This window comes from Tyto alba, unplaced genomic scaffold, assembly GCF_018691265.1.
Source record: "Tyto alba isolate M040663 unplaced genomic scaffold, T.alba_DEE_v4.0 Super-Scaffold_13, whole genome shotgun sequence".
Classification (NCBI taxonomy): domain Eukaryota; kingdom Metazoa; phylum Chordata; class Aves; order Strigiformes; family Tytonidae; genus Tyto; species Tyto alba.
The window spans coordinates 44,949,158-44,964,503 of NW_024881275.1; the positions used below are offsets into that span (position 1 = coordinate 44,949,158).

General features: G+C 44.9%; 1 protein-coding gene across 1 annotated transcript in view; it reads left to right on the forward strand.

Moving 5' to 3' along the window:
* The window catches only part of PSD3 (pleckstrin and Sec7 domain containing 3), a 133,147-nt gene that overhangs the window by 114,056 nt on the left and 3,745 nt on the right, over window positions 1-15,346 (forward strand). The gene's annotated exons all lie outside the window — the stretch shown is intronic.

Genomic DNA, 15,346 nt, shown 5'->3' on the forward strand with positions numbered 1-15,346 from the left:
ATAAAAATTTGGAGGTCGAGGGCACTGTCAAGGTTGGGAATTGCTGTTGGCCTCGTGGATGGGAAGCAAGGACCAATGAGAGGTGGAAAAGACAGACACTAAAGAAAAAGGGGAGTGCAGAAAGATAGAGGTGGGAGTGGCTGTGAAACAATGGCTGTCCAAAGTGAGAGGAAACAGTCTGTACAACAAACAGAAAGCAAACATCCTTGTGCTTGCAGTTCTTGGGTTGGATATGCCTCAACATGGGAAGATAGGATACTCTGTGGAGAATGAATAACAGGGCAAATAGACATGATGTTGGACATGTCCAATCCCAGATGAGGCATGGAGAAGCTTTACAACAGGACTGGGAGCTTGTATTTGGAGACAATAGTAGGGAAGACATGTATTCTCTTCCCAAGATCTCTGTGAATGTTTGACCATCTTGAGATTATTGTTTCCTTTTATTTTTTTCCTCCTAGAGTCTTAGCATGTTGCCCTTAGATGAATGGCAAGGCCTCCAGCACTTGAGGTAGTTTAGTTATGTGGGGTTTTTTTTCACACTATGCCATTGGATAACAGATTTTTTCATTGCTGTTTCATCTTGGTTACTTCAAAGCACTCAGGGTTTTTGGTTCCAACGCATGCTTCTGGATTAGTATGTCTTTTATGAAAAGACTAAACAAAGTGCTGGTGAGGATAGGTGGGAGTATTTTACAAAGATGTGTTAAATATCTTCTCTAAGCCCAAATTAATGTTTTAACGGTGTCTGAATGTTAATGTAAATGCTGCTCACCACATCTTTTCCTATTTTATCCTTCTGGCTGACAAAGTCAACGCTGAGCATTTTCTGGTGATTTTCTGCCTGGAATCATTGGTTGCATCAAGTTGCTCACAATGCATTAAACTAGAACAAAATGACAGAACAGGTGCAAAGTGAAAAACAGATGCATTTATATTCTCTTTGTTGTCCATTTTCAGTTCAAGTTTCCAAGTACAGAATATAAGTATCAGGGGAGCCTGAAAGGGCGAGCTTGTGTATGCAGGTGAAACCTCCACGTCAACAGAAGCTACACATCTCTGGCTATTTATAAATAATGTATCATGGGAGAGTGACTTAGCCCAAAAGTAAAGCACAACTTGGTCTGAAATTGTCATGGATATCTCTAGATTAGAAATGGGTAGGAAGTTCTTACCCAGCAGAGTGCTGATGTACTGCAGTGGCCTCCTAAAGGGTAAGGAAAGGGCAAATATACCCAGTAGCTTTTAAGGTAGAGCTTGAAGTGGAATGATACAATGATGACCCAGGTTTTCATTTGTCAGGCCATCACATGTTCCAGCTCTTCACATTTGTTGCTAAACTGATGTTTCTCAAATTATGCTAGCCACTATACTAGCCATTTTTCCCAGAAAAGAGGCTATCCTAGAAAATGTGAACTGCTGCAAAACAGCTAGCCACTGCGACAGGTTTGCTTTCAAGGTCATGTTCATTTTAGGACATCTATTCTGGTCCCATTCCACAGCTAGGTTTTGAGTGAATCAGGTACATATGTGTTGTGGATCTTTCTTTTGCTGGTCTGCTCTTGACAAGACAGAAAAATGAGATGAAAAAAAACAGGATGAGGTGAAAGAATCAAGGCTAAGTAGACTGATTTGCCTCAGAGAATGTGTAAGGTAGTGTGTTGCTATTATGAACTAAAAAATTGTGGGGAATTTTTGGCCCCCTGTACCCAGGCAGGGTGTATCAGTAATACTGTATAAGGCTGAGGTTGCCCCAGTAACAACTTTGGAAACACCAGACTTTGGTGCAGAAGTTGCTGAATTGGGCCAGCAAGGAAAAAGTAACAAGGGATGTGTCATGTCTTCAGGAGGAGCTTGGTCAGAGAAAGGGAGGTATGAGGGTGATAAAAAGGCTGTTCCAGAAACAGAAACAATGATGAAGAAGGTAGAAAATAAGGTAAATAACAAAAGGTGGGGGAATCTTCTGCAAGGCAAAGTTCAGGTGCCTACAGATGACAGCAATGCTGACTTGCACGCCCGAGCTGGTGGGACTCCCTGTCGGGCTTTCCATCAGGTCCGTGTCTAAAAAACTTAAGCGTGAGAAGTGGGCTGCTGAGAGACACATTTCCACCTTGATGATAGGTCATTTGGGGAGAGAAAGGTGGTGGATTTCTAAGTGAATAGTAGATGTGTGTGATTCATAAGATTTAAAAGTGTTAGATTAACAGCTTTATAACTTTGTGTAATAGGGTGGAAAATAATATAATTGCAGATTAGCAATACTGATGTGTTTATTTGATAATCAGAACATTGATTACTTAATACATTGACCAGCTTCATAGTAAAGTGTTGCCTAATCACTAAACACTGTAGTTTCCTAAATCACTTACAACTTGATCTTGCAGTCTAAATGGAGGTAGTTGCTTCCTGAAATAAGTTACACAGAGACAAAGGCCCCAGGACTGTTCTTACCTAGTGTTAACTTGATTCAGCCACAAGAAGTTTAATGACTTAGACAATTGCAAGGATGTTTGTAAGAATATTTTAAAATATTCAAATTATGCAGGACTTTTGCCAGTGATCACAAGCTAAAAAGGATGAGTCTTGAGAATGCAAAAATAACAGTAAAAAGGGCACATTGGAAAAGCAAGGTCTGTGGATTAAAATCTCGGGGACAGACTTTTATAATGCACCAGCATCATGTTTTTTCCCAAAGAACAAACACTACTTGTCTGCACATGTAAAGGCACTGGTAGGCCTTTATCTGTGCAGTCTTGAAGTGTAGGTGAAACGTACTGTTACAGATGGCTAGAATACTACAGAATAGAGCAGCATATATCACCAGGGACTGAAAACTGTGGAAAAGAAGGTGGCAAGGAGGGTTTGTCTAGGAGGAGAGCAACCAGGAACTGTTTGAAAGCCAGAAGCAAGAAAAAAACTGAACAAGATTGTACAGAAAAAGCATGGGAGGTAACTGAACAGTACACATATTTACTTAGCAGTTGGAAAAGGTAATCCATTAATAAGAAAGGAGCAGCTACCTGTGAAGGTTGCCTAACACCTCCCTTTATCCAAGTGCTCTTTTGCTGAAAAGTTCTCATTCCCCCATTGTCTGCAGAGGCACTGTGAACACTGTCAGGTTTGCCTTGGGGTCGGGAGAGTGTGCTGTGTGCTGGCCTTCAGAGAAAACTGCTCAGAGTTGGCAAAGATAAATATTCCTTCCTCTACTTAGTAGCTTGGAAGACGGCGTCATCTCCAGTTCTGTGTACTGTCTGCTAGATGGGGAATGGCTCTGCTGGAAAGGGCAGAAAAACCTCCCAAAACTGAGCTGAAGCCCATTTTCCCTTCATCACTATACAGAGATTGTTCAAAATATGTGGGCTTGTGTGGGTGGGTCAGTGGTTATTTTCTTGCCTCCAAGAAAATGTCTTTGTTCAGTCAGAAATCATCTTTCTGATCTGCCTTACCTTTTGATGTTGAACTCAGAAGTGTTCAGTAGAGATGCTCTGTCACCTCTTTGGGAAGGTGAGTATTTTTAGTCTGCTTGAGCAACCTTCTTCTCTCTGCCCGGGTGTCCAATGTGAAAAATCACTCTTTCTCTTTTTAGGGTAATTCCAACCAGGACTTGTTAACCAATGTGTGACTCTGGATATTTGTGGGTACAGTCTTAAGCACAGACACATGCCCTGTCATTTGAGAAGTGGTTTTGATCAGGTGATGATAGGGGATGCTGCTGTGAGGGTGGGTGTAGAAAATGCTCCCATCAAGGCAGAAGTTCATGCGTGATACCCAGCTCTTGGTGCACATTGCTTCCCATCCCATCTCATCCCATCCCAGGCACCTCACACACAAGTACAAGTACTGAGGCTGGGGTGGATGGAGCCAGGGCCATTACCAGCATAATTACCAGAATAATAAAGACATCAACTACTGCACCCTTGGCTTCTCCCAAAGAGATGTTCACCGTGGCAGGAACTTGCAGTGACCTGTGCCTTGGGCGGGAATTCTCTCCATGTCTGGGCTAAAACATCCTGCTGGGACAGTTCTGTGAGGGTCCTTGCCAATGATAGCAAGCATGGTGTGAACCTGAGTCCTTATTACCACAGCCATACCCACGCTGCGTTTCTCAGGCAACTGAGGCGTGGGTGGCAGTTAGAAGTTGTAATTGTTTCAGGGGAAAAAAAAACATAAGCCCATATACACACACATGAAAAAAAAAAAAAAAAAAGTGCTCCCTTTCTGTTTAGCTGCAATTTCTGACTGCACTTTAGACAATTTGTCAGAATCCGCATTCCTGTTGGCAGGGAGCCAGGATTCCCAGCATGCTGATTAAACTGTGTGTGGGCAAAATGTAGGCAGATGATGAGGACCTGGTACACTGAAACCTTGGAGAGCTTTGTTTTCCTTAGCTGCTGCTTTCTTTTTCTCTCCAAACTCCTTGCAGGCTAGTTTTCTGACCATCCCTCATTGGATCTGTTTTGGGGTCCAAACTTCCAACTCTGGAAGCTGAGAAGAACAATGAAGCCACAGAGGCAGCTGTTTATGGTACATAACCCCTAGCTACTCATTCACCTGCAGGTAAGCGGGTAACCCTGAAGACACTGGAGAGACTGAAAATGTTGGGCTACAGCAATACAGAGGATTTTGCAGGTGGATGGGAAATGCTCTTCTGCAGAGGGCCTAGCCAGCCAGCAATGCATGCACTCCTGGTCAGCTTCAGCCTCCCCAGGAGCTTCATCTGCGATGGCTTCTCTGAGAAACGTGGCTTTGCTTCAGTGAGCTACGTTGCCCTTCTCCAGCCTGGGGCACTCGACCCTCTCTGGCTGACACCACAGGCATCTGCCTGTGGAGCTGGGGAGTTTGAGGCTTTGGCTTTCTACTCAACCTGCTGCTTAAGTCTCGCAGCCATAGCATCTCCACTGCTTTGTGTGTGAAGACTGGGGACCATTGCGTTGTCCCCAGGATACATGTCTGCCTGTCATGGAGGGCACCCTTGGTTAATAGTGACTCGCTTGTTCACTAACTTTCCATTTGGTCTCTCATCATTTCTCTTAGGGCTTCTCAGCACACAGTCAGGAAGGTAAGATGAGTTGACCAACCTTTGGAGCCGCAGCACACGCTGGGTGGAGCCACTTTTCAGGAACGTAATAGCTGAGCTCCACTGCAACTCAAAGTCTCCTCACTTCTACATGGGAACTGATGCCACCACAAAGGGCTTGACTGGATAGCCATGCCTGAAGTGAGGTAACTGCTTTAAAATGAGTGAGCTGCACTGCACTGAACACTTCTGTGGGCACCCTGATTCAGAGGCAGGGTGGCCTCCATGCAGCCTAGCTTCTGGAGTGAGGCAAGCTGAATCCCTTTTTTAAATCTGAACATACAAGCTGAATCCCTTTTTGAAACCCCACAACAATTTGATTCACATCTTTAGATAATTTCTCTTGAACTTTCGAAGAGATCTGGCACAAACAAGTACCTAGAGATATTTTGCAGTGGGCTCTTGCTGCACTTGTGATTCATCAGATTTGTCTTGATGCTTAGATCAGTGTGTAGTCTGACTGACAGGGCCTCCTTGACAAGCATTAGTAGCTGCAGAAGTCCTGCAGGGGCTTGCATGTTCGCATGTACCAACCACGCAGTCTGGGGCTCAGCCTCTCATGATTACAGAGAAAGGTCCAGTCCTCCAGGTAGGAGTTCCTGGAGTCTGAGGTGCCAGCTCTAGCACACCCCTGCCATGATCTGCCTCTGTGCCCAGGAGCCAGGGAGGTTTCACCCTCAGCTTCCCCAGGAGCAGACTAAGGCCAGAGCTGCATGTGTGCATGCCATTCTGCCTGTATTATTTAAACTGCAAACTCTCTAGGGCAGGGGCTTCATCCATGTACATTCAATAGTAGTAAATATTAATCCTTATGATTTGCAAACTGCTTGGCTTTCAGAGACTGGTATGACTTTGATGCAAAACACAGAAGGCCTGGCACGGTGTTTTATGAGCCCTGGGGACAATTTAACTTGTTCAAATGTGTACTTGGCTTTGAGTCACAGATGTGATCAATCAAAGGAGCAGTCTTTTCCCTCTGACTCACCAGGGCTGATTCCTTGAATTTCAGGGCTTTAAATATCATCTTAATTCAAGCATTAAGGAGTTCGACTTGAAAAATTCTGGATGTTGAAACCATGGTGGAGGCTACTGACCCCAGGTCTGGCAAGGTCAAGGAAAGATCACTCAGATCCTAAAGGCAGAGGACATCTACTGGCTTTAATCAGCTGAGAATTGAGCTTTGTGGGCAACAAACTGTAGATTCAGTGGGGTGACAAACCTAGAAATCTTCCCCTATAAATTTGCCCTGATCCACTGCTCATCTAAATGGATTTGAAAAAATTAAGAAAACCAAATCCACTCCCATGTAATGGGATTTTCATTTGTCATTCCACCCATGGGAACCCTGACTTTGCCAAGGGACATTAAAATGAGAAAGGATTAAAAACCCCATGTCCCTCCTTGTCCATTCATGTATCTCCTGTTGAAGTACAATTTTTAATGCACATCTCCTCAGCTCTGAGGCCTGGTGAGTTTCTGCAGTTCTTTCCCTGTCCCACTTTGGATGGTGAAGTACTAGTATGGTAATTGCTGTTCCTTTTTTGACTGTGATGGGTGTGAGAAAACACCAAATTTGTTTGGCTGCTGGTATTACTTGTAGCATTGTCTCACTGGAGTATGTCATCCCTTGTTTATCTGTGCCCCTCAGTGCTTTTATTGTTGTGCTCACTGACCATACTGTATCTTCTCTCCATGGTATTGTCCTCTAGGTGGAAAATGAAGCACAAAAAGCCTAAGTAATTTGGTCACCCAGGAATTTGTGAGCACATATAGAAGGTGAATTCCCCTCTCCCAGAAAAGGCAGTGTATCACTTTCTATCACACTCCTTTTTTAGCTGCCTTGAGTACTTTGACAGCTACACTTCCTGTATGAAGATCATCCCTTCTTGGTCTTATCCTTCATTCTTGCTCTCAGTTTGTTTAGTTCTGAATTGCCATTAGAAAAAATGTTGCATCTGGATGAATCTCTGCAATTAAGACTAACACCTCTAGCGTATGTGCTGCTTTCTTAGCTTAGTGCAGAACCCGTTTCAGACCAAGCAGTAGAACTGGACAGATGTGTTTGCAGTCACTTGTGCTACAGTCATCACCTGAGTTCAGAGTACTGCTATGCTAAGCAATGTGTAAGCCTCCCATGCCTCCAGACTGTGGCTTTGATCCAAAGATTTATACCCAAGTTGAAATTCAGAGGACTTTTTTGTTTTTATTGTTATTATTGGACTTTTTGCCATTAAATGATAATAGGGTCAGGATGCACTGGCTGTCTGCAGAGCATGAAGATCAGCAGACAAAATTGAAAGACATAATAGAAATAGAAAGACATAAACAAAGACAAAGAAACAGGGACATTGTGGCCATTTTCCCATGGTCAGAACATTGCTACTGTTAGCTGTTCTTAAAACTGTTGTTATGCACAATAAACAAAAATAGAGACTGCTTGGATTGAGAGTGGAGATTAGTTCTGCCCTGGCGATGGCTTCCATCCTGACAGGTGGGAAAAGGAAAGCATAACTTCAAACAAATCTAAGCACTAGCCTCTCTTTTCCTGCTTAAGCATAGCATAAATTATACAGCATTGGCCAAGGCTTCTTTAATAATTTCACTCTGTAAGCAATCATAAAACATTTATTTTTAATATGAAATATTTGAGTTCTCTGATTGTTTTTGAATTCTTTATGTATAATTTAAAGAATTCACTTACACAGAAATTATTAAAAATGGGTATGTCACATTACAACAAAGCTAAAGAGGAGGGATAAGGATACTGAAACCCAAAGGATTTACCAAAACTATAACAAAGTATTTTGAGTGCGAGATTTTTCCTTGGGTAATGAAAGCAAGAAATAGTCCCTGATTTTAAGGCTTGAAATGACCTTGTTGATTATGTGGTAGAGCCAGTGCTGCTCAGTCTGCAAAGCACTGGATGGGGTTATTATTACTGGCACTAAGCTGTCATCACACCAGATGAGTTGCCTGACTTCGCTGTGTACTTTAGTGTGGTGAGTCCCAGCTTTTGCAAAGGGTGCTCCAGCAAACGTCAACCTACGATTCCCATGCATTTGAGCTAGGAAAGGCCTGATGAAAAGGTTTCAAGGGATGCACCTTGTGCCTAGGTAAACTGCTTTTCACTTGAAAAAATGTGCCACGCTTGCTGTGAGGTATCCTTGACATGTGCTGTGTAGCCTTAAGGTATTTGTACTGTTGTCAAAAACAACACAAGAACTCCAACAGGATGAAGAAGGGTGGTTTTCTGTTCTGATCTCTTCCAGTACTATACAGTTACGGGATCTCTACATGTGTCCCCAGACTGCCTCCCTTGAAAGTGAAGGATGGCAAGGTGGGGGTGCTGAGGGAGAGCTTTCAAGCTGAAAGACCCCCTTGATCCTCTGTGGAGCTGAGCTGTGTCTGAAACCCACCAAATTTTCCAAGTCAGATTTCCTCTCTGACTCTTCCAAAATGCCACTGCCCCCAACTCTGTGCATGCATGCCCCCAAGAACATCCAGACCCTGTGTGCTTCTGCTTCCCCAACGCATGCCAGCATGTAACACTCTGCTCCGAAACCCTAAACTGCAACAGGGTGCAGTGCCTCTTGATGCCACACTCCCCACCGTTTGCCTGCTGGCTTTCCTGGCTACCTGGACTGTCCCTGCCGGTGCATGGCTGCAATGCTCTCTTGCCAAGATGTTGTCTGGTCCCATCCGAGCCCAGATTATCAGGGCACATCCTTGATTCACCAGCTACCAGTTGACACATTGCTCCCTGTTAGCTCTCACACTAGCAGCACCATCCTGGCTGTCCTGAGCTGCATGGGGCTGTTGGGAAATTTCCCCCACACTCATCTGGAGGGCAGGGAGGGGATGCGTGACCTGCACTGTACACAGAACACACGGCAAATCCCCTGCCAGGCACCTGCCTGCTCTGCTCTGCCGACGCTGCTGGAGGAGTCAGATGGGTCACAGCAGCAGTGAGCCCTGCTCCCCCAAGGCAGAGGACGAGCTCACGTCCTGTCTGGGCAGCTGCATGGGCCTGTCTGGCATGGCAGAGATGATCTGCCACAGATGCCCTTGGGGAGGGAAGGGAAAAGTTGGGAGCCCCACAACTGTGCCAGAGCAGAGCTCAAAGTGTGTTCTCAGCGTGAAAAAACCCTGTCACAGCCCAAGGGACAGCAGTGCTCTGGGAGGGAGGCACGGGAAATATGCTGTGGGAGGGCTTGAAAGGAAGAAGTCTGGCTCACAGGAGCCTGGCAAGTGGTTCTGGCTGTTGGAGAACAAGGGAGCAGGCAGCAGAGGAGGCTCACAAAGAATGCAGGGGCAAGGGCAACCAGGGGATGCATGGAGGAAGCACTGGCATCTCCATCCCTAGCCCCAAGCCTGGGCCTTGAGGTCTTTTGCTGGTGTCAGCGTTTGGAATTCATGAATCATTACTCAGACCCAGGAAACACATCCCACATCAATTCAAACTTCCTGCCTTGTTGTCCAAGTTGTGCTGCAGGGTCGTGATGGGGTTGGCAAGATAACAGAGGGGGGAAGAACTTGCTAGATGGAGCTTGATGTTCCTCTTTGGCCAAAAAAAAAGTTGCTGCTGTGATTATTCACCCTTTTCAAGACTACTAATGGGCTGTAGGCGTATAGGGTTTCAAGAAAATTGTTATCCATTTAAAAGCCAGATAAAAAAAATCAGCAACCAACTATGTTTCTGTATAGAAATATGAATTTCTGGAGAGCCAAACACCTATTTATTATTACTGAGAAGCCAAGTACTTCTGAAAAACCTCACTCTTTCTTGGCTCTTGTAGTTTCAAATCTGATGTAGTTGCAGGTGGGGACAGTTGGGTGACGAGAGCTTTCACATGGATTAGTAGCACAATAGGTGCAGGAGCAGAGGGAACAGTTTGTGTGTTGCATCACAGCAGCTAAGAAAGGCATATGTGAAATATCACCCTCCCATCAGCCACGCAGGCATACATCTCAATTCTTTCTTCCTCAGATGGCTCCTGATTCAGGGGGCAATGAGGAATGGAGCGCTGTGTGGGGAATACAGTCACTGATTGCAGAGGAAAGGGCAGTTCTTGGTGAAGCAGTTATCATTCAAGCCTTGTGCCTGCTCCAGAAGAGCCAGGACTTAACATTCTTCCTGAGCAAACAAAAAGGAAGGATGGAGTGGGGTAAACCACTGTGCATTTTAAACAGCTTTGATTCTGAGTTGGAGTTTTATGTTAAATACCATGATTCATCTCTATTTATTTTGTTAAGCAGTGAGCAAGCAGAAAGTCTAGCAGCTGAAATGATGTGCCTGAAAGAGTCCTGGCAAGCAATCCATCAAACAGGTATTGATTAGTACTGCCACAGGAGCCATTTTGCACAGTAAGACCTTTATTCTTTACTCTGACAAATGCTCACTTAGATGTAAATTAGCCAAAAGTGTCCTTCTCTCACACTGTAAGGCTGAACTGGTAATGACGTTTTGCTCTCCTAAGAGCAGAAGTGTGGAAAGTATAGCAAGAGCCATGTGGAAAAAAATATGGCTAGGATTCCAGGGCTCCAGGAGGTGTTTCTTCCTTTAAAAAAAGAAGGAGAGAAGACAAAACCAAAAATTCCACCGAGAGAGATAGCAAGGTATAACTGCAAAGTCCTCTAGTGGGCTGAAGTGACCAAACAGAAGCATGTTGGTAATGGTGCTACTGAAAAGCCTAGCCTCACTCACCTCCTGTTGTGTATAATGTGAAGGAAATCAAAGGTAACAAAGATATGGTGGAGGTGCTATTATACCATTTACCCTTTCTTTACAGGTGGAAACTTCCCTGTATTGCCCCAGTAGTGTGTATGTCAGCACAATAGATGAGCCAAGCTTTGCACTCCCAGGAGGGGGTCTAAAGATGCCGCCCTTGATACCTTCTACCAAATGGTTAATTTCTCCTTAATTTTAGAAGTATTTCTAAACTCCCTGTAAACATCTGACTTCAGTTTCCAGCCATTGGTTCCTATTGTACCTCTCTCTGCTTGATTAAACAGCCTTTCAAGATCCAGAATTTTCTCTCCCACAGAGGTAGTTTTGTACTGCAATCATGGCCTATTTAGTTACTTCTTGAAGAGCTAAACAGATTGAGCTCTCCACTTTTCTCAGTACCAGACATCTGCTCCGATTCTAGCCTCAAATGCCCATTCTGGTTTTCTCAATGTCCTTACTCATGGGCATTTCATGTACCATTACAGGGCAATGTGCTCAGACACAGTATTATACCTTTGGTTTTCTTCACATGGGGAGTATAAAAACAATCACACCTCTTGTCCTGCCCCTTCCCTCTCTGCAGAGACTTTGCAGAGGCATTACTCATAATACCTTTTGCTGATAGCCAGAACAGAACACTGTATTTTTTCTGGGCTCCATGGTGGTCTCTGTATGAATTTGCTCAGGATGGGCCCCTGTTGGGCTTTAAGCTCCCTGAGGTTCTTTTTACCCTCTGCTATGAAAATAGGTAGTGATATTATTTCTGCTGGCACCATGCTGAACTCGTTTTCCCCAAATAATGGAGGTATGCAGATCTTGTTCTTGCATCATAACTGAAACCTTGTCCCAAATTCATGAAAAATACATGGTGGTGAAAGAATCAGTATAAGCCCATGCTTGACTCTTTGTAAAGGCTGGATGAGAGGCACCTTGCTGGTTGTGTCTGGAGAGATCTCTACATGCATGGTTTTCAGTCTCACTGTGGGCAATGTACCCTTGATAGCTTGCAGCTAATGGCATCTCTTCTGGAATTAATTAGGTGTTACCAGATGAACAGTGAGTTCCTAAATTGGATGGGACTGCAGACGATAGCAGTAGGTGCTGTGCTTAGTCTGTAAGCAGCTCAACACACCTATAAACATCAGCCCAACAAGATACTGTGTTGGAAAGCCTCCCAAGTGAACAGGAGTTCAGTAGGCTGTTGAGTACAAGAGCTGGGCAGAGGTAGGATCTGGGGAATGTCCTGGGGTTTTGTACCCATAATGCTGTGATGAATTTGACAGTTAAATGTCTGCAGCTTGTGGCTAAATGCTGACAAGAGTCCCTGTCTGTTCTGGAGATGGTGCATGGCAAGTAAATTGCTCCAGGGCCTGGATGGTAACTATGAGTGGAGGGCTCTGCTGCAGCTCAGGTCAGCATCAACCCTGCTAGGTTGCCGTCTGGTCAGTGAAAATGGGGGGGTCCATTCTGCTCCTCTTCCCCTTGCACACAGGGACAGCCTTTAGCTATTTCTCAAATGTAATGCTGTCTCCATTGCCCATGAAGGTCTTGGTCTGAGGCTCCTCCTGTACTGTAATACGTTAGTCCTCATTCTGGCAATATGCAAACACCTCGCTAACCCATGATTGCTGTATGATATGGATTTAGTTTAGGTTCAGGTGACTTAAGACATTACTGTAATCAGATGCCCAGTCCATCTCTTGAAAAGGTGTTACTGGACCTGAAATGAAGTAGTACCTCCATGTTTCATCTTAGCATGTTCACCTTGCAGCACCAATGCACCTGAAGTTGCATTAAAACAACTAGGCTATGAGATACACATCCTATTATGTCCTGGAGTGTGAGATTGTGCAGGAAATAATGTGGCAGAAAAAAAAAAAAATGAAGCAGTCGCTTCCAAACCACTGCCTAAATCCGCTGTCTATCTTGGAAAAAAATATTTTTTTACAGTGCTTTGGCTGCACTGATTCTGAATGACTTCAGGTCCTTTGGTTTCAATGCAATTTTAGCCCTGGCCATAGATAACACTGTATAGAGCCTGTGCCTAAATGCATTTTGAAGTAAGGCTGGTGTGAAATATAATAATATTACCAAAAGTGTGACTTGTACTCTTTCAGATTTTATGGGGTTTGTTTGTTTTTGGTTTTGTTGATTTTTCGTTTGTTTGGTTGTTTTTTTTTCTTTGCAACTAATTATTTCAGAAACAGGTGGCAGGGGACAGAGTGAATGCATTTATAGAGACATGTTCAATCTCAGCCAGTTAAACAGCAATTAGTTGTAATCTCTTTTAATGCAGGGTCTGGTATCACAAAATATTAATAAGAACTGGACAGGGAATTAAACAGCAACAAACTATCTGTATACATTTAATTGAGTGTTCATCTTATTAACTTGTAGTGATAGTACAATTTGCAGACACTCCACTGTGTAAACTGATGTGACCTCACCTATTTTAATCTGTTTATAGTCACTGGGGACTCTCAGTACTTCTCTGTTGTTCTTGGGAACCATTTTTATTTCATAACTCAGGTATTGATTTCTCCTTTTAGGGGCAGGCACAAAAATCATGTAGAAGGACAGGGCAGGATCCAACCAGGGCAATGAAGGAGTAAAACCTGTAACTATGAACCATGGTGTCTAATTCCACTAATTTTTTAGGAAAGAGGTCAGAAGGGACACCTGCAGTCAGACAGACACATTAGCTGTAAGGACTGACAGCAGCTGTTAGTGCCTCATGCACTACATGCTGCTCTGCTTTGCCTCCAGTGTACTACTTCTTCATCACTGCTCAGTGCCTTTCTTTGCTATATGCATTTCTAGGCTCCCTCCTTGCAACACCTCAGGTTTTTCCTGCTACATGTGGATGCCAGCAACCATTAGCAAGATGCTGAAAGGGTGGTTCTTCTATACAGCTGTCTAAATTCAACAGGATGGATTTTCCAAGGACCTAGAAGTTCCAAGGACTTTACTGATTTTTCTAGCTGTACAATCAGCCAGCCCACAGAAATGGAGCAAAGAGGATATGGGGGGAGCCAACACAAAAGATGGATCAGCCCTTAATATGTTTCACCAGCAGTGCCATTCAGGCTGTGAGCACTCAGTGCCCACCATTTGGAAACCTTTTAGGAACCAAGACCCCACAGCTGGTAGTGGTAGTACATCATTGCTGCTTCCTTTGTCCAGCTGTTTTAGACAACTCTGACAATTGTGCCCTGGTGGTGACAGCAAGAGAAGACTATGGGACCTAGAGGTGCTGGCAGGATGGTGGCCACCCGAAGGGCTCATTGGGAGTAAGAAACTCTGTCGTGCTGTGGCTGCTGCTGCTGAACCTCTGACTGAGAGGAGCAAATACAGGCCCATCCTCTTGGGAGCTGGCAGGCACTGCTCTGATCTGTGTTCACCGCTGCAACAGCCTGGTCACAGCCCCAGAGACACTGCAGCCCCTTTCCCTGTCTGTCTCCAGCTGTCTTGGGTGTTTGCACTCTGCATGGTGCTACCTGCTTTTGTTTGAGCCTGGGGCAGACAGAGGGTATGGCTGGGCAGTACAAATATCCCTTGTTTTAATCCACCCACTGAAAGCCCTGATCTGTGACAACACTAAAAGGAGACAGAAAGCAGCATCTCCTGGGAGATGGGAAATAGGCAAGGAAGAAGCCCCATTTCTAGACCTGACAGTCATTTTCTTGCATTAAAAACTGGCCAGACATCTGTGTGCATTCGCTCAGCCACATTGCCAGAAGCAAGAGATTGGAATGCAGGAGCTGGCCAAGACCTACGGTACACTGAGCCTTACGTCAGACTCCAGCTGCGATGAGGAGCAAGTGCTGCAGACAAAGGTGTAAGAAATTTGCAGTGGTTTCTGGCTTGGTTGGAGATTCCTGGAGTCTGCAAGGCTGGCCCTGGGCTGTGCTACACTTCTGCTGCCACCGTGCTTCTTCCAGAGAAGCCCAGGAGCACAGCAGAAACAGTAAACTTTGTCTCATTTAGTCTGTGCAACAAGTGTGACTGCCAGTGCTTTCAGCAGGACCCATCCTGGTCTTATGCCCACATCCTTTGTGTATGTCTCTGCTACAACCCAACTATCCCTGCCCTGGGGCAAGAAGGAGGACCGGAAAGGAAACCTTGTCAGACCAAGGAGAAAGTCTTTCTCAGGTGCAGCCAGGGACACAGAGCTGGCTCTGGGCTGGGTGCCTGGGTCAATAACTGTGCTTGCAGTAACAGGGGCTGTCAAAATGGTCATAGCTACCCTTTTCAGGGTCAGGCAGACTGGTGTCTGCTAAAGGAAAAGCATGGGGTCTTCCCTGGGAGGGCTTTTGGTGCAATGCCAGCTCTGGCATCTTCCTTCACCCTGTCAGGGGAAAGGGCTCTGGCTTGGCTTCTGGCAGTAGTGTCCCAGGGCGTTGCTTCCCCTGCTCCTTGGAGACCAGCATACTCTCCGAAGCAGGAGGAGGCTGTGCATATGCACACTGTGGCACCCTATATACCTCTCATGACTTCAGAGGGAGCAGGGCTGGGAAATAATCAACACCCTGTAAATACTC